The 22,209-nt window shown below is 36.3% G+C and overlaps 1 protein-coding gene across 1 annotated transcript in view; it reads left to right on the forward strand.

The window, feature by feature from the left end:
- The window catches only part of LOC129742753 (uncharacterized), a 400,996-nt gene that overhangs the window by 25,103 nt on the left and 353,684 nt on the right, over positions 1–22,209 (forward strand). The window lies entirely within an intron of this gene.

A 22,209-nucleotide genomic window follows, 5' to 3' on the forward strand; every position in this document is an offset into this window, starting at 1 on the left:
TCCGAGATTAATTGGGTAGTGCTGGATGAATTTGGTTAAGAAATAAATACATGTACCGTGTGAACGCTTTGGAAATTCTAAGATCACTAAATCTAAAAAAATTTAGAATTGCATCAAGGTCACTAAAAGTGAATTTTTTGGACCGATTATCAGAATAAAGTTATACTTTGCGATGGAGCTTGATGGACCAGACGGTTAGCAGTATTATTAGTATGATTTGCAATTGAATCGGAAGTTAAGATGGGCAGGAATTTTGGCGGTTGTACATTCTTGTGTTGGTGATTCTTTTGCAAATCCGGAAAAGCATTCTGCAGTGTGAACTTCCATAAAACTGTGATGGAAAAACACCTCAAAATGATGAATATAGGCCTAAATGAACCTGTTAATTCAATATTGAGACAAAATTTGGTTTTAACTGCAAGATAGTGCTGCAATCTACGACTTGAAACTGGAAAAAGTGTGGTTTACTGAACAAAATCAAAGTTTTTGATTTCCAATCTATTTTTTTCTGATTCAAAATTCATCCCAAATGTTTGTTTCATCATTTCACGTCATTTTAATGAAGGAAGTAAGTAGTTTGACAAAGAATTACAGCTCAAATATCAAATTCCTTAACGCTAGAGGAGCATCTCTTAAAACCCCCTTTTAAAACCTTTGAAATTCTGGAAAACTCCTTAAAATGCAGTTATCTATTCAAATAATTCGTAGAAGCATTATTATTCACTTTTACACAGTAAATTTTTAAAAATAATCTTTTTTTTGTTGAAAAACTCATGTGGTGCTATTCTTATTTCGCACCCTTTTTTCACATTTTTGGTCCTCAACGCCAATTGCTACGTCCAAAAAAAGTAAACTTGTGCTTGATTTGTCCGTTAAACAATTCAGAACAAACTGTGGAAGAAAATTTTCGTAATTTTCAATCATTCATATTTTAACAAGCAAAACACATAGTGGTGCTATTCTTATTTCGCTCACTGTATATGACTAAATACCGCCGGAGGACAGCCAATTTTCTGACATGTTCATTTACACTTATTTTTTAACACCTTTTGGTATCAAGTAATTTCACAATTCTACTTTAAATTCATTTGTTGAACAGGAAATTTTACTTGGGAAAAATCTCCATGGAGGGGGGTTAAAGCCCATAACCCCCCCCCCCCCCTCCCCCGTTCGCACGGCCTATATCTTTTTGTACCATAACCCTCATCCAAGTGGGACTTTGTGATAAACTATTTGTCATAACGAAAGCTTTCTGAATGAATAAAATGAAAACAAATCAGCCGATAGGGACTTCAGAAATTGGTGCAAACCAGGGGTTTCATGTTTCTTCCAAACAAAATTTATCATAATTCCATACAAATTTTAGGCTCATTGCGCCATCTATTTCCGTGGCCCGATCCCCCAAATTTAGAACTGGACTTTGTGCTAGTAGTAGAATCTATTTTAGCTTGCAACTTATAAGATTTTCATAAGTCGGCTGATTTAAAAACTCTAGTGTCTATTAACTAACTTTCAGTAGATCATCGAAGGCTTTTAAATTATCATTTATTTTTCGTTTCCTTTGCAAATCAATATTTAAAAGGTTCAGAAATATTTCAACGCTTTTATGATTGAATATTTCCTAATATTAGTTTTTATTTTTCTAAATAATATTCACATGATGGCAAAAATAAATTTCGAATAAAATAGATGTGTGCAGTGTTGCAAACCTTATCTGCTTATATGGGCCATTTCGTTCAATGTCTTTAATTTTTAATTTTTTGGCAATAAATGGATCTTTTTAATCACCAAATCACATTGTTGGTTGAGTTTTTAAGCATTTTTAGTAAATTAGGCATTAATTTTAAGATTATATTTTGATTTATTTCATGTTGCTGACCATAAAATTTGCCCAAGCAACCAAAAGTCTCGTTAAAAAGGTCGAACACAGCTTAATCAGCATAATCAATGTGCTGAAGTTCCTTTTATTCAGCCCAAAATTTATGTTCTTATTGAAACTTTGAAGTTTCATATCAGATTTGAACGGCCTTCTATTCAGCCCACAAGTAAACGTTTAATCAGCAAAAACAAAAAATAATTCTCCTCTCCTCTCTTTTTTGGTCATCACCAGCCCATGTGGTGCTGCCGGTTTCTCGGCATCCATCTTTATTCCTCCCATACCCTCCCTCAATTGATCATACTTAATTGCTTTGTTTTTAATTTTGTTCGATACATGCTGGGGCGTGCACGCCAGTTCTGCTACACAATTATTTGATTTGCTTACTCAAGCAATCAAACAACCTAATGGAAAAAATTAGTCCTGGTTCCAGATTTGAACCCCATCCTCCGAAATGATAGCCGAACACGCTGCCACGAGATGCCACGCCTAGATGTTGCCTTACCGGCAGCTAAAATTCGAAGTGGTTATAAGCTTCCTAGAATACCCGCAAGGGCAACCAGCAGCCAACAGCAAAGACGCATGTTGATTATTACTAAGAAACATTACGAAACGGCGTATAAATCAATCATCCGTTAAAATAATATCGGTTAAAATAATGAAATTCCATGTTTTTAACTATTAAGCATAAAATTATACAAATTTTTGATTTTATCTTGATATTTAATCAATGAATTGCTTCAACTGGCTTTCAATGTGTGATAAATTCGTGGTAAGTAAATACAGTTTGACGAAATTTTATAAAGTCAAAGTATTTACTCTTTTCAACAACAATCATTTGGGAGTTAGCTTTAAGTAGTTCTGAGTTGAAGTTTCAAAACAAATTATACATTTTAACAATTTCCAAGCTCCAAAAAATAATTTATTTATTATATGCCCTTCTGTGATGTGCGTTCACATTTCATATTCATGAAATGGCGGACATGTCTCATAAAAGGCTATTTGAGGAACTTTCTGGAACTTCGAGTCCATAGAAGGCTATTTGAGATCCAATTTGTAACTTTGATTCTGAATGATGTGATTGACATGTCACAGAAAAGGCTATTTGAGGAACTTCTTGGAACTTGAAGTTCAAAGAAGGCTATTTGAGGAACTTCTTAGAACTTGAAGTTCACAGATGGCTATTTGAGACCTGATTTGTAACTTTTATACTGTGTGGATGCGATTGACATGTCACAAAATAGGGTAATTGAGAAACTTCTTGGAACTTCAAGTTCGCAGAAGGCTATTTGAGACCTAATTTGAAACTTTTAAGCTGTGTGGGTGCGATTGACATGTCACAAAAAAGGCTATTTGAGGAACTTATTGGAACTTCAAGTCCATAGAAGGCTATTTGAGGAACTTTTTGTAACTTTCATGCTCACATTCGAGGAAATTTGGTACCAATTCCCTTTGAAACCTTTATTCAGCGAAATCCGAACTTTGGAGGAACGAGTTTAAGTAGATATGAGACTTTTGGTTGCTTGGGTGAATGGATCTTAAATGAATTTCAATCAACATTTGAAAAAATCAAAAACAGTCATTGGTTGGTTGTAATGAATCGATATTTTTCTGAAATTTTCATAATATTTGATCGAATAGAAAAGCAGAATCATGCGGTTTTGTAAAAAAAAACTGAAAAGGGGAAAAAGTGGCGTGTTGTGACGTCACGTTTTCTTTTGCTTCTGTTTTGATGACTATTTGTTCAATAAAAACACGTTTAATTTCAAATTGTAGCGAATTAAATTTTGACCTTATTGGTATATTTTTTTCAAAATCCGATTTGAACTGTAAAATCTTCAAACAATATACCAAAAAATTGTTTAGGAAACGTTGTGACGTCATGCTGGAACGGGTCAGATGCAAGCCGTCATATCTTTGAAAAATGTTAGCTCAAGTGTTGAGTAATTGGAAGATTATTTTTTTTCAAGGAAACATTAAGTTGCGCAACAAGTTAAAGCGAAAAAGAGTGTTAAAAGAGAGCGTCAAAAATACAAAATACTGTCAATTTTTAACCATAAATAGTTTAGATCACAAGTAAATGCACATCAGTCAGGAACCACGATTAGCTTAAATTCGACAATGTCTAGCATATTAAGATTTTTTTTGGAACTGATTGGATTTACAAATTTTCAACCAGCTGACGCTTCCCGAACAGCTTTTAAAGCTTCAGCAGCAGCACGATCTCGTCGGTAAAGTGTCAACATAAGTACCACAATAAAAGTCCCAAAAATAACCCGTTGTCCGTCTTTTTTCTTTTTTTGGCGGCAGGAGAGCCATTCCAAATCGATTAGAAACGCTATCGACCGAGAACAGCATCCATCCATGGCCATTTTATTCGTCATCGTTGTTGGTCTCTGACATTTTAGTGGGTACCTACGTATTTCTTCGACGTTCGTCGGTTTTTCATTCGGGCACAAAGGCCATGTTCCGTAATGTTCCGAAAAACGGCGGTGCCTCGTATATGTTTCCGTAGGGGTATGTGTGTGAGTGTGTGTATGTGATCCATATTTCCCATAACCTCTCTCATCCCCGGGATCAACAAAAGTCACGTCAAAGGAATAGGGGGCCAAAAGCCAGCCAGCCAGCCAGCCAGAATCGTACAGAGCTCGTAAAGCAGTTAAAGCAGCAGACCATAAATTTGAGCAGCATTATTCCCAAACAAGAAAAATCATCCATCATCACGTTCTGGGGGAGCTTATTGCCATTACCCTGAGTTCGGTATAGACTTATAACTTACACACATCCTACAGCGGGCAACAATGTGCTGTAATGGTTATGGTGAAATGCAAGTACTAACAACCATTGCCCTTTTACTCCCTCTATACTAAATGCTCCTTTCCGCGAGGAATATTCTAAGGGACCACCCACTCGACCAACTGAGATCACCCGAAAGTTCCCAGTCTAAGGCGTCTAAGGTCCTTCCGAGTTGGGCTGGGCTGGTTGTCCAATTCAATAAAAATTCCAGCTAACTGCATTGGTTTAAACCATCCTACACATGATGGGTATGATCGTTTTAATGTTGCAACCCTTTTTTGCAGTCTTACGTCTCTACTCAAACCGAGGAAGGGGTAGACGCAATTGCTTTCCAGCTAATGAATTTTCTACGCATCGTAATAAAAGTCACTCTCGGTTTTCAATTTCTTCTTGTCAAATATGTAACTCAATAGAATGGTGACACTCGTCACTGGGTTAGTTTAGCTTGAATCATTATAAAATGTACCAAGAACATTTTTTTCAAATTTTACTCCTAAATGTATGCACTAAAAGTATACATTTCTCGATTCTGACTTATATTTAAAACTGGCAGTCGTTTTTATTTTCCTTTCTTCCATAGAACTACCCAAGCAAAGTGGAAAAGATTCTTTGTATCATGTGTCCGGATTACGGGCGAAACATTCATGAATGATAACGAGCATTCGACACAAGTTAAAATCCCGGATCTACCGCAAAGCATCACCAATCTAATTAGATTTTCGTTCGTTCCTTTCCCCGGTTTCCTTCGAAAATAATTTCAAACTTCCCGAGACATGTGACAACCGGAACCGAACACGAGTGTGCTTGTCATCTACGGGCTGAATGAAGGGATGAAGAATCCCGGCCCGGCGTCAATCTGAGGACAATATCCGGCAGGGACTGGCTCTCCCCGTTGTTGTTCTCGTCCAGTTCAATCGCGCCAGTCGATGTTCCACTTTTCAGTCACATTGACAACTGTTTCCTGTTGTCTGTCTTTCCCTGCCCGATCGCTCGCTTGCTCGCACTCAGTTGTCATAATTTACAGTTAACTTTAATCCGATTTATTTTATGCAACGTTCCGTCTCTTTGGTTGCCTCAGACTTTACCCTTGTTTTGAGTTCTGTGTATTTTTCCACATGGGCGCTGATGAAGGAAGAAATGATCCCGATCCTAACCAATGATGGTGTGAGCTACTGGAGGGGATTATCAGAAGTTGAACTGAGGGATGCATTGATATTCTTCACGCTGTGTTTAAGACATTCAGAGTGACATGGCGGAGATTTTTTATAGCGAACACCTGCTGTTAAACGATTAAAGAGTTATGAATTGAAAAGCTGATAAATAAATAAGGACCGAAATGATTCGAATAGTTGCAATGAAATCAGCCAAAATCGCTGAGATTTCTTTAACTAAAATTTAGAAGTTTCAGTATATTTGACTTTTAAATATTAACTCCGAAAGTGTTGAGCACTTTTTAAAAAAGCAGTACCAATAAAAATTGTAATTGTAAACTTTTAATCCGAGGCCGACTTTTTTTCAATGGCAGGATGAGAGAGATTGGGATTTTCTAAGTGCTTGGAGGAATCCAAATTCATTTTTCAGAAAATTGAAAGCGTTGAAAATACAGTGTGAACATTACAATCTGGAAATGGGTGCACCGGTATTTTTCTTCAGTGAATAAGTTTGTACCTGACCGAAAAAAAGTTCAATTTGTGAAGATAGGGAATGCATGATCCAGTATATTCTCGGTTAACAGCGACGTACTAAAAGGGACACACTTGGGACCCTTTCTTTTCGTTACTGTTATGAACTAGTTTTTCGGAGTGCTGCTTGACATATTTGCTGATGATTTTAAAAATGTTCCTTCCTGTTCGGCAGCCATTCGGCAGTAAATCTTCAAAAAGATTTAATCGTAGCTAAAGCGAATTCTATTGAGCCTTTACTTTAAGCAAGGGAAAACCCAAAGATGCACTTTGAACCAACTGAAAGCTGAAATTCTCTATAAAAAATATATTTAAAAAAAAGATGCGCTCTTTTTAACACTAGGTTCACGGACCAACAAAACCATTTGAATATTACAAGAAATTTCAAGAAAAATATTCGAGTCTGTGTTGATTCTCAAAATAGATAGTTTGTTTTTTTTAATCTGAGCCATTTTTCAAATGTAGGTCGTGTTAAAATCCACAGGAGGAAAAGGGAACAAATTGACGGGTTCTCGTAAATTTACAGGATGGCAACGTGAAAGTGATACATTTTGATTATCGTATAGAACTGAAATCATTTCTCATTTCTCATCGGAATCAATTTCAATATCAACTATATGAATTAAAATTACAAATTTAGTAGGTAGTTGAGAACGATCATGGCTTTATGTGCAGGTTATGAACTACGTTGAAAGCTGAAACTGTATTCGACAAAAAGTATTATGTAACAAAGGTGCAAATGGCCTTTGAAAATGTGTAAAAAGTAATACTACTTGTTTATTTTTACGCCAAATTCAATAGTAATTTCCCTTTCGTAGATATTGCTCCTCAAACCATCGCACTCGACGTATTTTGATATCGCTCGACTGCTTTTTAACGGCTGGTACATCACGAAAATATGCTCCATGTACACGATCATTTTGCTTGTTCGATGTTGTCTCCAAAGTAAAAAAAAAATGTGATCTGCGTGCAGTTTAAGCAGAAATCGAGATCTACAAATGAACCGCCAATAAAAACAAAGGTAAAAAATTGAACTCAAGTAAAAGTTTGTAATTTTACTATAGGGGAGATGGGGGCATAATGGCCACCTTAAGGAAAACGGTTATTTAACCATAGAAAATAGCTATAGTATGGAGGTTACATTATTGTTTCGTGTTCAGACACTTGAGAAGCCTATTCCCTAACGGGCTGAAACGTGAAAAACTAGGGTAACGGACCAATTTTGGACCGCTTTGGGAAGCGGCTCTGCTATTTTCTGAAATAAAAAGGTACACTCAGAGGAAATCTTATTATAAATTTCATAAGATACATCTTATGAACCACTTTTTTGCGTCCAAACTATTTTTTCATAAGAGTCTTATGAAATTCTTTCAATATTCATACGAAGTTCTTATGAAAAATAGAAGAAGCGGCATTGTGAAAAAATAATGAACACATTCATTCCATCAGTCATTTTCTAGTCGTTGTACCAAGCACTAACCAGTTGTGGAGCCATCATTTTTTTTCAAAGTTGAAAGTGATTTTGTTATTCTACATGGTAAGTTTATTTTTTTGTGAACGTTAAAATTATTTGTTAACGTAAACACATATTTTCATGTTTACTTTTCAACATGTTGACCGGCGAAAAGGATAAGTTCAATGGACCGGGTGCGGGAGAATAACTGTTGGAACCGTGCCTTGATGTGCTGCTTATAGTGATCATTATGTTAACGTAAACAAACAACAAAATACCCAGAAAATAAACTGATCGTTTTTAACATCAATTATCTTGATATTTTCTCTTCAAACGTAAAATTTTCTGTTTCCATAAGACCCTCTTATGAAAAGCAACAACCTCTCATTGAAGCAGGTGTTCATCTGAAGAATTCATTCGCTTCATAAGACAATCTTATGAATTTCATAGATTTTTCTTATGGCGCCACTTCATAAGAGAATCTTATGGTATATATAATAGTATTTTTCTGAGTGTACTTGTTACAATATTTGACTGCTTTCTCCGTTCATTGCGAAGATCAAGGCTTTTTCTATCGAAACATATCGTCGTTTGTTGTAATGTAACAAGATTTAAGCCTAAAAACTCGTTTCTTCGATTATTTCTCTGGTCGGTATTTTGGACCACCAGGTTTCTATTTTGGACCACCCTCTGGACCTATTTTGGACCACCCTTAAACTAAATTAGTTTTTATTCTATATTTTGCTATCTTTACGACAGCGATTGATGCGCAATTATGCGAATGATTCAGTTAATCTTTTTTTTCTTATTCTTGCAGTCAAGTTTTGTTTGCTCACGTAATTCATTCCTGAACTAACTTTCTCCTATTCTTCCCCAGCCTCACATGTTTGTTGAATATTTGCTACTAAAGTCTGCTTCATTTAATATTGGAACAAATTCTTTTGCTCATTGTGGCGCTCCTAGTGGACGGATTTGGAAACTTTTTTCACCCACGTGTCGGGAAATTCATTACCTTTCACCATGTATTTATGTCATAACACCAAACGATAGCATTTTGTAAACAACCGCCATGGAAGCCGAACGGAGAGATCAAATTGTGCACAGTTTTCTTACGAGTACGAGTACGAGAATTTCTTCGAAACAGCAATGAATAATTTTTTTAATTTTTTTTATGAAAGAGTAAAGAATATGCTACATTTGTATGAAAAACAAATTATGAATTCGTTAATAAATGACTGAACTACACGCAATTGTTTGTGTTCCAATATTAAATGAAGCAGACTTTACATCCGTCGAACTTGGTCAGCACTTGGTCGTACAGCTTTCGAGCACGGATTCTGGCCACATTGTTCTGCTTCAGCGTCCGATTTGGCTGTTTGCTGGCTCGGAATGACCTTATTCCTTCCCGGAGACGAATTCGTCGCACCGTACTGTGAGCGGCCTGGAACTTATTGGTCAAATCGCGGTCTGAATCATTGGGATTCCTCTTGACGGCCTTGATGACTTTTCCACGCAGTTTCCGGTCGACAGTTCCACTCCGACGCTTCGAATGCGGCTTCCGAGCCGTCGTCAATGTTTCCTTGTACTGCTTGATAACACGCCATACGGTATTTCTGGACATTTTAAGCTGTTTAACTAGCTTCGATGCCGACAACAATGGATTTTCAAGAAAACTGTGCACAATTTGATCTCTCCGTTCGGCTTCTATGGCGGTTGTTTACAAAAGTCTATCGTTTGGTGTTATGACATAAATACATGGTGAAAGGTAATGAATTTCCCGACACGTGGGTGAAAAAAGTTTCCAAATCCGTCCACTAGGAGCGCCACAATGAGCAAAAGAATTTGTTCCAATATTAAATGAAGCAGACTTTACAACCATCTGTTTTTTTTCCTACAACTTCTTCCGCTTCAGTAATTCTCGATAAGAATAAAGTAAAAACAGAAAAACTTCCCCGTTATAAAGTGTGTTTCAAATGTTTTGATAATTCCAACAGAAAACTGAAATATCAACGAAATTTATTCTGCAATATTAAATACTGGCCAGTTAGCTTATCCTTAGGATAAATTTTTGGAACGCAAATATCCTTCAGGCGACCCAATAATAAGTGAAATAAGTCTGACATCAACTCCGCGATATTAATTGATGCATTTTGACTTGGAAAACCTTAGTGGACATGGTTTGGCTTAAGTTCTGTAGAATAAATAAATTCAAAAGAAATAAAAATGTACGAGAATTATGCGATCTTTTTGACCATATAAAAGCCATTTTTTTTCTGAAAGTTTCGCGAAAGTCCATTTTTATCTTTGAAACAACTACTGTTCTACGAAAAAAAATATTGTTGTAGTAAATTCTTCAACGTTTTTTTTTCAAAAATTGCATAACCACAGGGACTGAAAAACTAGTTTTTTGTATTTTTTCGCTATAATTTTTACACATTTTTTAAATTTTTTCTAAGTTTTGAATCACGTTTAGACTATCTCATAGCTATAGTTAAATATATTATTTGTTAAAATTGTTCTACTATAAACTGAGATATTTCAACTATTTCAAATATTAAACTCAGTTACATATTTGTCGATTTGTTGTTGTGTTTTTTTCAACCCTTCTTTTTAGACGGGGTTTATATTACGTTTCTTCTACCTAATCAAGTTTATTTTTTTTCTCTCGAAAATCAACCCTGTATGGTTGTAACTTTCAGACCAAACTGTCAATAATCTTTCATGAAGCATTCATTTAAAAATTGGCGCATGTCCAGTTTTTCATGTTTTAAGCTACTTTAAGCTGTAGCTTTCAACAATTTGTAACATTTAAACATTTTTATTGTCATAAATTGCTTATCAAACAGTTGCCGTTAATGTAGATTGTAACATAAACGTAGTTTAAAGCAAAGTGCACAAAAAGTAACTTAAAAACAATGTTTGGAATGGTTTCATGCCGATTGAAGTGAACTCCGTATAAAGGCGTGTTTGGGCTCTAGCGAGTTGATTGAATAAAAAAATGCCAAAATTCCAAATTTTATTTATAATAATCGATTGAAACAATGTACTTAATTCGAATCATATCGCCGTACAACGTTTTATTACGTTCATGAACACTTAACAGCAAGTTTAACACTCAGGTTATGTTGGGTGGTCCAAAATAAGTCCCTAAGAAATTAAGTAGGACCTATTTTCGACATGGGTCGAATTGCGATTAAAACAAGTTTTTTTTTGTTCTTCGAGCTTGCAAACTAGTTTTCAAGTGTTTTATCACAGCTGTGAACATGTTTGAAGTTGTTAAATTCATCACAGTTAGGCAGAAAACTTCTTGGAAGTTGACTCCAATAACGGCATGTCCTCCTGAAATGGGCTTGATTTGGCTCAACTGTGAAAAATCAAAACATTATTTACAATTTTCTATCCCTTACCAGCTTATTTAAATGAAATCTTAGATATGATTAGAATCATAAGAAGAAGCTTTTACTATATTTGTTCAAAATTTTCATGATTAACATGGTTAATGAGAGAAAGATTGGAAAAAAGCTCAAGGTGGTCCAAAATATGTACCCGGTCCAAAATAAGTCCGTTACCCTAGATGAAAACGTTAAAAAATACATTTTAAAAAAATTTGCCAAAAGCTGAAAACCAGCCACTGTGGAGGCATAATGAGAACCCCCCTGAGGCAGTATGAGCACCATTAATCAGAGCAAGATGTGCGTTTTTGCCGGGGAATCTAGCAGCGAATTCAATTCGATGAAGTCAGGTGAGTCGTAGATTCATCAAACAAAGCAATAACAAAATAATCTAGATCTGTTTGTAGAATACAAACAATTCACGCACGCTCATACATTAAGTGCTTTGTTCGGAGGATGATGCTACTAGCCGTGTAATGTAACAATAAAAAAATCGATCATGAATTGTGAATGGAAAAAAATCACCTCGAACAGAAATCTAACTCTAGTCTTTTGATTACCTCTCCGACACCTTACCAATAGGCTAAATCGTCGGATGAAAACTAGTCAAGGTGTGGCGCTATAAATCAATTTTAATTCGCTGCTAGATTCTACGGCAGAAAATGCTCATTATGCCTCGATAATATGGTGCTCTATATGCCCCTAGTAAACAAATTTAAGTAAAAACGTGTTTTAAAATTGATAAAAGTGAAAAATCAAAAATTTTATGATGGTAAAAATTGAGAAACAATGTGTACATCATGTTGCAGTGCGTACATTATAGATCAAGGTTATTTTAAGATCATAAGAGCTTATTTCGCGGTGCTCAAAAATTATAATATTTTCGTAACTTGAGAATTAAGCTAGTTTTTTTTAAATATCTCTGTAAATATGGTAAGGAGATTCCTTTTTTTGTGAAAAATTAATACTATAGGAAGTACGAAACAAATCCTCATGAAAATTTATTTAAGAAAATACGCACTTTCGTAGAAAAGCGTAGTTCTCATTATGCCTCGGGTGCTCGTTATGCCCTCATCTCCCCTATATAGATGATATTGAAATTGATTTCGAAGAGAAATTTATCATAAGAAAAAGAAGAGAAATAACAAAATTGAGTTGTATGCAATAAACCGAGGGTATCACTTTAAAGTTGCTATCCTGTAGTGTTAGGTGACTTGACCAGTGAAAAACAATTTTTTTGTCATTTTATTTTTAAAATATTGATCAAAGGTCTATCTTTGAACAGACTTATTCCCAATACTGAAGATTATATATGAAATCTCAAACCACCAACATTTTGGACGTTAAATTTTTTTCAAATCGTATTCTGTGATACAGGAATAAACAATACTGTTCTTCGGTTTATCAATGTAAAAAATTAAACTCAATGTAACAGTTAATAGTTTGGGCTAAAATGCTTCAAAATGCTTCACATATGCTGCATTATGATTGTTTTGCATCCAGAGTTTGTTAATTTCAAAATTTCATCCATCTTAACATAATTTTTTTTTATTTAATCTAGTAGAATTTTGTATAGATTTTTTTTACCCCTGAATGCATGAAGCACCCTTATGCTTTTTCTTTCAAAATATTTTGACAGAAAAATGTAAAATTTGATTCGAACAAAACCAAAAATGTTTCGCATGTTTTTGTAAATTTAAACATAACAATAATTTTTCCGACTACGCCAATTTGATGTCCCATCAACATTATAAATTTTGATGTAGGTATGATTTTCTGTGGACATTAAATCTACAGTGGAAGACGGGAGTGTTACTACCTTTTGTTTGATTGATTTTAATAAATTTTTGTCAAAAAAAAATGACTCGATAAAATGGTTTTGTGTAATACAGAACGTATATGATTTTAATGCATATAAGCTTTCGTGCAATTTATTACAATTTTTTAGGTTACTAGCTGACCTGGTGTGCTATGCAGCATAGTCTATGCTACATCTTCTAAAAGTAAAAAAAAATTGGGTGATCATATTTTTATTATAAATGAATTTTTGAAAATTAATTCTAATTCAAATTGATTTATTTAGAGTGGATTTTAACAGTAGCTGATATTCGTCCTCTGCCCACTCTCTGTGCTATCTTTACCATGGGAGCTTTCTACCCGCTTCTCCTCTGAAAGAAGTAGCGGTCTTGAATCAAGACAACGTCTTTTTTAAAAAATGGTTTCTATCACTTGAAAAGTTTTAAAAACTTTGCGATTAGACCTCCATCATTCTTGGCTCTGTACTGTAAGGAATCTCTCCTTAAAAAAAAATAGAAACATTTTATGAAGAGATTAACCACCGTAATTTTTGTTTGTTACTTTGATTTATCGGCCTAGCGGTGAAAAGTGATGTCCTTTTTAGTAGGGACATCTAAAGATTATGAAATTTTTATACAGATGGATAGAAGGTTAGAAGAAATGAAAGATGGTGGAAATGAGCGGGTAGAATTTGTCTAGAAGCATTACCATCACATACCAAATTTTTGTTCCTCACGAGCCTACTACCATGAAGTGGTAGATACAGATAGAGTTGCATCTACCACCATAACCTTCTATCCATCTGTATAAAAATTTCATAATCTTTAGATGTCCCTACTAAAAAGGACATCACTTTTCACCGCTAGGCCGATAAATCAAAGTAACAAAAATAGAAACATTTTTCGTAGTCGAATACTTTTTCTTTCAAGTTATACGAAAAAGACTGGAAGCTGAAAAGGGGTTTTTTAATAACCGCAGAATTATTTCTCGTACCCTTTTACCCTGTGAAATTAGGTCAAATTCATTTCATGAGCTTTTCAATTCATCAGAACAAAGGTATGGCACCACTCTTCTCTTTCCTATCCCCTGAGGGGAACCAAATCATCTATGAAATATTTCTTATATTTGATAACTATTTCCAATTTTCAAATTCTGTTTCCCCGGGTCCCGATGGCATACCAGCTACTTTTTTGAAATGCTTCATGCCTCATCTAGTAATTCCTATCAAACGCATATTTGACGCATCGCTTGACAAAGCTATATTTCCGTCGTTATGGAAGAATGCTTTTATGTTCCCGGTTTACAAAAAAGGCGAAAGAAGGGATATTCATAACTACAGAGGAATATCGGCTTTGTGTGCTGTAGCTAAATTGTTCGAACTCGTTATCTTCGACCCAATTTTCTCGTTTTGCAAGCAATATATTTGTAATGATCAACATGGATTTATGCCCAAGCGCTCTACGACTACGAACTTATTGACATTCACATCATTCGTGCAAAACAGTTTTGCTGCCGGTTCTCAAGTCGATGCCATTTATACTGATTTGTCGGCCGCTTTTGATAAAGTGAACCACGAAATAGCTATTGCGAAGCTGGAAAGGCTGGGAATTTGCGGGTCCTTATTAGATTGGTTTCGCAGTTACCTCATTGGACGCAAATTCTCTGTAAGATCTGGTAACTCATGTTCCAAACAATTCTCTGCCACATCAGGCGTGCCTCAAGGTAGCCATCTAGGCCCAGTAGTGTTCCTGATTTACTTCAATGACGTGCTTTTACTACTTGACGGTCCAAAACTCGCCTATGCAGATGATCTGAAGCTTTTCTACACTATAAAATGTTCTGGAGATACTGTACTTTTACAGCGACAGTTTGACAATTTTGCCAAATGGTGCGATGACAACTGCCTGCCATTAAACCGCAAAAAATGCTCTGTCATCACCTTTTCCCGTAAACGGCTTCCTGTAACTGCTGATTATTTCCTTGGAAACCAGATAATTGCTCGAGCAAAACAAGTAAATGATTTAGGTGTAATTCTTGACCAACAGTTGGACTTTAAGTCGCACACTAATTATGTAGTCGACAAAGCATCGAGAAGTTTGGGATTTATCTTTCGCGTGACTAAAGACTTCAAAGACATTTACTGCCTGAAAAGTCTCTATTGTAGCCTTGTCCGCTCAACTTTGGAGTATGCATCTGCTGTATGGAGTCCCTATTATCAGAATGGTGCTGATCGAATCGAGGCCATCCAAAGACGCTTTATACGTTACGCTTTGAGACGCTTGAATTGGCAAGATCCGTTCCGCCTTCCACGATACGAGAATCGTTGCTACCTCATATCTTTGGACACGCTCCAAGCCCGGCGAGCTACCATTCGAGCGTTATTTGTCTCCGATCTTCTGGCTTCGAATATAGACTGCCCCATGCTGCTGGAAACTATCAACCTGTGCGTACGACCTCCAGGACTAAGAAATCGGAACCTTCAGCTTCACATTCCTCTTCGCCAGAACAACTATGGAGCCAATAGTGCCCTGATCGGTATTACAAGGATATTCAACCGTTTTTCAGAGCTCTTCGACTTTGATATCTCCAGGAATACGTTTAAAAGAAGAATTCTAGCGATGTTAAGAACTGTGTAGTCTGTAGTTTATACTTTTCTGTTAATTTATATTAATGTTACTTTTAAGTCTAATCATTAGGATCAATACGTGATCCGTTGATATAAACCCAATAAATAAATAAATAAATAAATTTGTTACAATTTGCTAGATAATCACCCGAGTAAATAAAAAAAAATATGGGTATCTCCTCAATCGAAGAGGGCGGAGTCCCAAATAATCATAGAAACATTTCTCGTACCCAAATAACCACCCATGTTGAATTTGGTTCCATTTGCTTAGTTTTTGAAATTTGCAAAACAAAAATGTGTGGGCGCCCCTCCCCATTTTTTAACATCCCTCTGGAAGGAGGGAGGTGTCTAAAACCATCTTTGAAATATTTTTCCAACCCATATACCCTCGCATGTCAAATTTGGTTTCGTTTGCACGATTATTTCTCGAAATGATCGAAAATTTATATGGAAGGCCCCTTCCCACTTCCTATTTCCTCATTGCAAGGAGAAAAAGGTACCAAACCATTTTAGGAACATTTTTCGTATCCAAATACACTCCCATACAAAATTTGGCTCCATTTGCATGTTCGGTTATCGAGTTATTCAAACATTCTTATTTTGTTTAAGAGGCCCCCTCCTTCCTTTCAGAGAGTGGGAGGGGTCTAAAACTATTTTTGGAACCATCTCCAGCCCTCAAAGGACCCATCTGCAAGTTTCACGCAAATTGGTTCAGTAGTTTCCGAGTCTACAGGGAACAGACAGGCAGACAGACAGAGAGACAGAAATTCATTTATATATATCTCGAGTGAGCTTTCATTACGTCGTATGAAACATCTTAAGAATTCACAGAAAACTAACTAACTAACTAACAGTAAACAAACCGACAAGCAGCCGAACAGAATAAAATTGTGCTGCTTTATTTTTTAAGTCTGATGATGGGTGAAGAAAAATAACCCGAAACGTTACGTAAAATTTAAAAAAGTTGTTTCACTCACCGAAAAAACTCAATAAGAAAAAAACGTATAAAAAGTACCGGTGATAAACTTTAATTCATCACAGAAAACTGCTGCAAAAGTTATCAAAACAAATTTCAAAATTGTGTTCCACATATAGAATGTGTTGTTCCGGGTTCAAAAAATCTAAATGGAAAGAAATTACGACTAGTTTATGTTAGTTTTTGTATTTTTTTCATAATAAAACTGTTTTTTTACATTTTGTCTCATTCGACGTAATGAAAGCTCACACGAGATATTTATGTATATAGATTGGCTCTACATTTAGCCACGGATCGTAGCCTAGAGGATAGCGTACAAGTATTCTAAGCCAGAAGTCGTGATATCGAATCTCGGTCTCGGCATTAATAGTACTGTTTCTGTGGTTTGGTAGTTTTTGCATTGGTAAGCCATCATGTCCTTGAAAGATGTACGCATTAGTGTTAATTAAATTAGATCTTTGTGCATGTATTTGTTTATTTTACATTTTTTTGCGGAATATTTCTCGAAGCATACAATATTAAACGCCTTTGTGTAGGCAAAAACTTTGTATAGTTGATCTTGATAGTTGCATCTTGATTTAATTTTTGAATTTTCTTTAGTTATTCCAGTTGATCTTGTTTGTTTGTTATTTTATTTTAGTGTTTTGTCATTTTGTTAAAATTTGATGAAATTTATAAACAAAAATATCATTATTTCCTGTTTTTTTAGATTTTCAAATGATTTAAGTCAATTCTAGCAAAAAATGCACAAATTTATCACCCTAGTAAAAAATTAGGTTTTGGAAAAATTTGAAACACTCATATAGGTTTTTTGATATTGGAAACGATTAGTGATTGATTTCATAGGCCAATTATTAAATATTTCAGTTTTTTTTTTGGAAAAAATGTTAAATCCCAAAAAGTAGATTATCGCCAAAAAGTTTTTATTAGAATAACATCAGATCTCGACATTTGAGATATTTCCAAGCCATTTGACATCAACATTTAAATTTGGATTTGTCGAATTTCTTTAAAGCCTCTTGAGGCACTCCTAAATCAAGTCGGGTGGCGCACAAACTTTGCACAGGCTGGTTTTATGTTCAAATCTACAAAATGCGTTTTTTCAATACGACTTCATTTTGGCTGGCACCCTACTGTACATATAACTTTAAAATATGTTAAAATTGTCCAACCTTAAATATTTTGTACAAAATAAAATTAACCAAAATAAATTTTGTTATGATCATGTTTTTCTCATGAACTTTCAAAAATGCTAAGAAAATATTTCAACTTAAACCTATTGAAATTAACTACACATAAAAAATCAATATTTCAAATATTTTTTTAACTTAAATTTCCAAATCGCCAATTTTAGATCATAATTCAGTCGTTCCCTTGATTATTTGCAAGTTAAAAGCATTAACCTTAGTTCAAATGATTTGAACAAAATCCCATAAGCAGCTTACGACGAAGTTTAGTTCAATGCCAAGCTGTTCCTGTAACCGGGTGGTTATTTAAATCCCTTCACAAGCAGGAAGATCTACTCCATGCCTATCCAATGTCTCTATTTCAAGTTCAACCGAACCATTATTGTCAAGCAAATCTAGAAAGGTTAATTAAAAGTTGCCGAAAAAAAAGTGCATAATCCTTAGGCAGCCGCAGCAATTCCATCCGTGCCGCTTTAAATAATTCCTTCCGATTCGAACACTTGCTAGATTTCACTGATTCCCTCCCCTGGGTCGTCGATGTGTGCTGCTGCTGCAGGAAACAAGCAAAGCAAAAACAAATAATGATTCCCAACCCAACAACACACCCTGCTTATGGTAACGGAATGAAACGGGGGGATGCGACTCTGTCACTTGATCCTGGCCGGGAAGTCTAGTTTATTTTTATTGTCGATTTTTACGACCGATTCAGGATTCCCCGGTTTGGGTTTTTGGCCCCGAAAGCTTAGAGAGACTTTCGCCGGGACGTCCGTCGTCGTTGGCGTCCTGACTGACTCGGTCGTTGACAACGGAATGACGGGGCGTGTAAAGGCAGAAAATTATACTCAGAGTGTCGATTCGTTGTGCAATCCGATTTGCTTGCTTTCCGATTTCTTCACCGTCCCGTTTCGTAGCCGACCTATTGCTTGGCTTGGAATTGAGAAATAAAGGGCGAGGGGAAAACGTGATAGGAGCACAAGGGATTGACAAAGTCAGTCAATACAAAAGACGTCCCCGTTGCCGGTAGCAGGAAGATTTTTCAGATGATCGAAACCCCTAGCTCATGCCGGAAGGGAGTGGGTTAGGTTATGTTAAGTCATTTGATCCAAAATGTAAACAAAAATGTCCCATGATGTGTGGTATGAGAAAAGCAATTTATTGAAAAAAAATCCACAGCAACAAGGCTGTTGTTTCTTGCGTTTGTCGAGTTTCGAATTTTGGGTCAGGACCAGCTTTCAACTCGATTAAAAAAAAACCGGAATCGGTTAATTAACGAATGAAGTAAAAATCAAGTATTCAGAAATCTTTCAAGCAGGTTGATCTTCAGAAAAGTATTGAGGAATCGGTTTGTTAGTTTGAATCGTTGATCATTTTTAAATTTTAATGGGTATCAAGTTTTCTTAGAATTTTAAAACTAGATTTACTCTCTAAAACTCATTTTTATGCAACATAAATAGACTTAAATTTATACAAAGTTATAAAGTATGGATAAATAAAATGGTTTAAAAAATGAAATCCTCAAGTTTTTTTTTTCAAATTTTTTAACAATCTTTTTTCTCAATTTTTGCACGTTTAAGCTTCAAGTGACATTGCATGAATAGAATAAAAAAAAAACATAATGCAATCTTCAAAGGACCAAAAAACTTCATAACATAGTAGAATAGAGGCCTTAAAACATTATCAAAATGGAATTGGAATTCATTTTCGTTCTAAAACGTGTTTTTTTTCCTGAAATTCCTACCATTCTCATATAAATTTTCGATACAATCGTTTTTGTGACGTCACAAAACAATCCAATATGGCTCTCGGCACTACCTTATTAAGATATTCCATGCTCGTCCATTCATAATTGTTTGGTTGAAAATTCTTTATTTTCGCTCAGTAGGCCGGTTCTATTATATCCGGAATTGGACTTTTCCTTAAGCTTTACATTTAAGGAATACTGATAGGATTCCGGAGAAACGTTGGGAGCCATCGTATTTTTTTTTTTTGCATTAAAATTATGTTTATTCTCAGATGTTGCTTTTTGAATTACATATTTACATTTGATGAAGTGATACAGAATTTTTCTCTTTTCAGCTTTGTTTCTGTCTTTTGATTAATGTTTACAATGTTCAATCTTGGATAAATTGTTCGTGTTGACCACCTTAGTGGGATTGATTTGTTTGAATTTTAAAGATTTCCTACCTAAACTTCTATGTACAACTACAACAAAATTATCCTAATATACAACTAATCTACTATGTACAGGTTGCTTATTAAGGCATGTTCAGAGATTTGACATTTTTCTTTAAATTTGGAAACAATATCATTAATTTTAGGATCAACTTCTGGGATATTTGTATCTTGGTGGAGTTCCGAAATTCTAGTATCAAACGGGCGATCTAGGATCATCCGCAGGAATCTGTTCTGCATCTTCTGGAGCTTGTTCCTGTGAGTTTGTGCACATGACCCTTACACCGGAGCAGCGTAGAAGATCGCGGGTGCAATTATTTGTTTGTAGACGGCCAGTTTGTTACCCCTACATAGGCGGGATCTACGTTTTATCAACGGATATGAACACCTGGTCAAAACGGAGCATTTTAACAGTGTCTTCTCAATATGAGAGCGGAATAATAGTTTTTGATCGATCAACAATCCAAGATAAGTGACTTCAGCGGACCACTCAACCGTTGTGCTATTCATAGTCACAGCGCAAGATGGAGGAGGCACCAGTTTAGGAGATTGCCTGTGCAGGAACAGAATGGCTTGGGTTTTAGATGCGTTTATTTTTATTTTCCACTTATTTGCATAGTCAACAAAGGTGTCAAGGCATCGCTGCAGTTTGTTAGTAATTTCGCGAGGTTTTCTCCCTTTGACGGCAATCGCAGTATCGTCCGCGAATTAAAAGAATACGCAGCCATCGCCGAGTGATGGGATATCGGAGGTGTAAAGGCTATAAAGCAGAGGGCCAAGCAGGCTGCCCTGCGGAACACCTGCTGGAATGGCGTACGTGCTTGATAGGGATCCATTTAGAGATACCTTGAACGACCTTTGTTGAAGATAGCTACGGATGATTTTGATCAAATGTTTCGGAAAATTGAAGGAACAAAGCTTGTACACAAGTCCCTCGTGCCAAACATTGTCAAAGGCTTTCTCGACGTCTAGTAAAGCCATGGCTGTTGACTTGGAAACAGCCTTATTCCTCCGGATGGTGTTCATTACCCTTACTAGTTGGTGGGTGGTGGAGTGACCATGTCTAAAACCAAACTGTTCAGGCAATAATATATTGTGGTCCTGTACGAACTGTAGCAGACGATTGAGAATAAGTTTTTCGAACAGTTTGCCCAGCGCTGAGAGGAGACTTATAGGTCGATAACTTGAGGGTAAAGTAGGGTCTTTTCCGGGTTTGAGAATCGGAACGATCTTGGCTTCCTTCCAGATGCTTGGAAAATAGTGCAATTCTAAACACTTGTTGAAGATAGTGCTCTACAGCTGGTAGGCTTTGGTGTTAAGCTTCTTTAAGATAATGTTAAAAACTCCATCAAACCCGGGAGCTTTCATGTTCTTGGTAGCCCTCAGCGCTGAGCTCACTTGTTCGGCAGAGATTTGGTCTTCTCGGGGTACTGTGCAAGGGGAGTTATCAAGGGTCTGGACGCATTGGGCAACCTGGCTTACAAATGGACTGGCCATGTTCGATCCAAGCAAATGCGATGAGGCGATGTGGTTTCCTATCGCATCTGCCTTCTCGACAAGTGAAATGAGCAGATAGTCACTAACTTTAAGAGGGGGAACTGGTTTAGGGTGTGATTTAAGTAGTTTGGCTACTTTCCAGAATGGTCTGGAACGTTCGTCCAAATTTTGGATAACACGTCCAAAATTTTTGTTTCGGAGTGAGTCCATTTTGGAAGAGATCAACTTATTTAGATCGGACACTTCTATCTTACGGTTCAGATCTCCGGTCCTCTGAAACTGGCGTCTACGAACAATGCGAAGTCTAATAAGGAGCTGGGTGTGGGAGTCAATAGCAATAAACTTACCCCTCACAGGAACACGTCGGATGCACGTCTCGTCGGCCACGGCGATCGCTCGGTGTAGTTTCTCTAGAGCCCGATTGATGTCCGCCTCGTCCTCGAGCGGCGGGTCCTCTTCGATGTTTTCGTCGACCATTCGTGAGAAACGAACCCAGTCGACCCGATGGTAGTCCTTACGAAGTTGTGGTGGACGCCGAACTGCATTGGAGCCAATACTTGTCACCACAGGGTAGTGGTCAGAACTAAGCTCGTTTTGCACCTCCGGCTTGGAGATCGTGGTGTTAGACAGGAACAAATCCAAAGTCGAAGGGTTTCCAGCCCGGGAAACAAACGTTGATTCGTCCGGAAATTCCACTGTGTAGAGCCCATGCTGCGAGTGGTCGAATAATAGCCGACCATTTTGGTTTTGATGAT

The sequence above is a fragment of the Uranotaenia lowii genome, chromosome 2 (assembly GCF_029784155.1).
Source record: "Uranotaenia lowii strain MFRU-FL chromosome 2, ASM2978415v1, whole genome shotgun sequence".
Lineage (NCBI taxonomy): Eukaryota > Metazoa > Arthropoda > Insecta > Diptera > Culicidae > Uranotaenia > Uranotaenia lowii.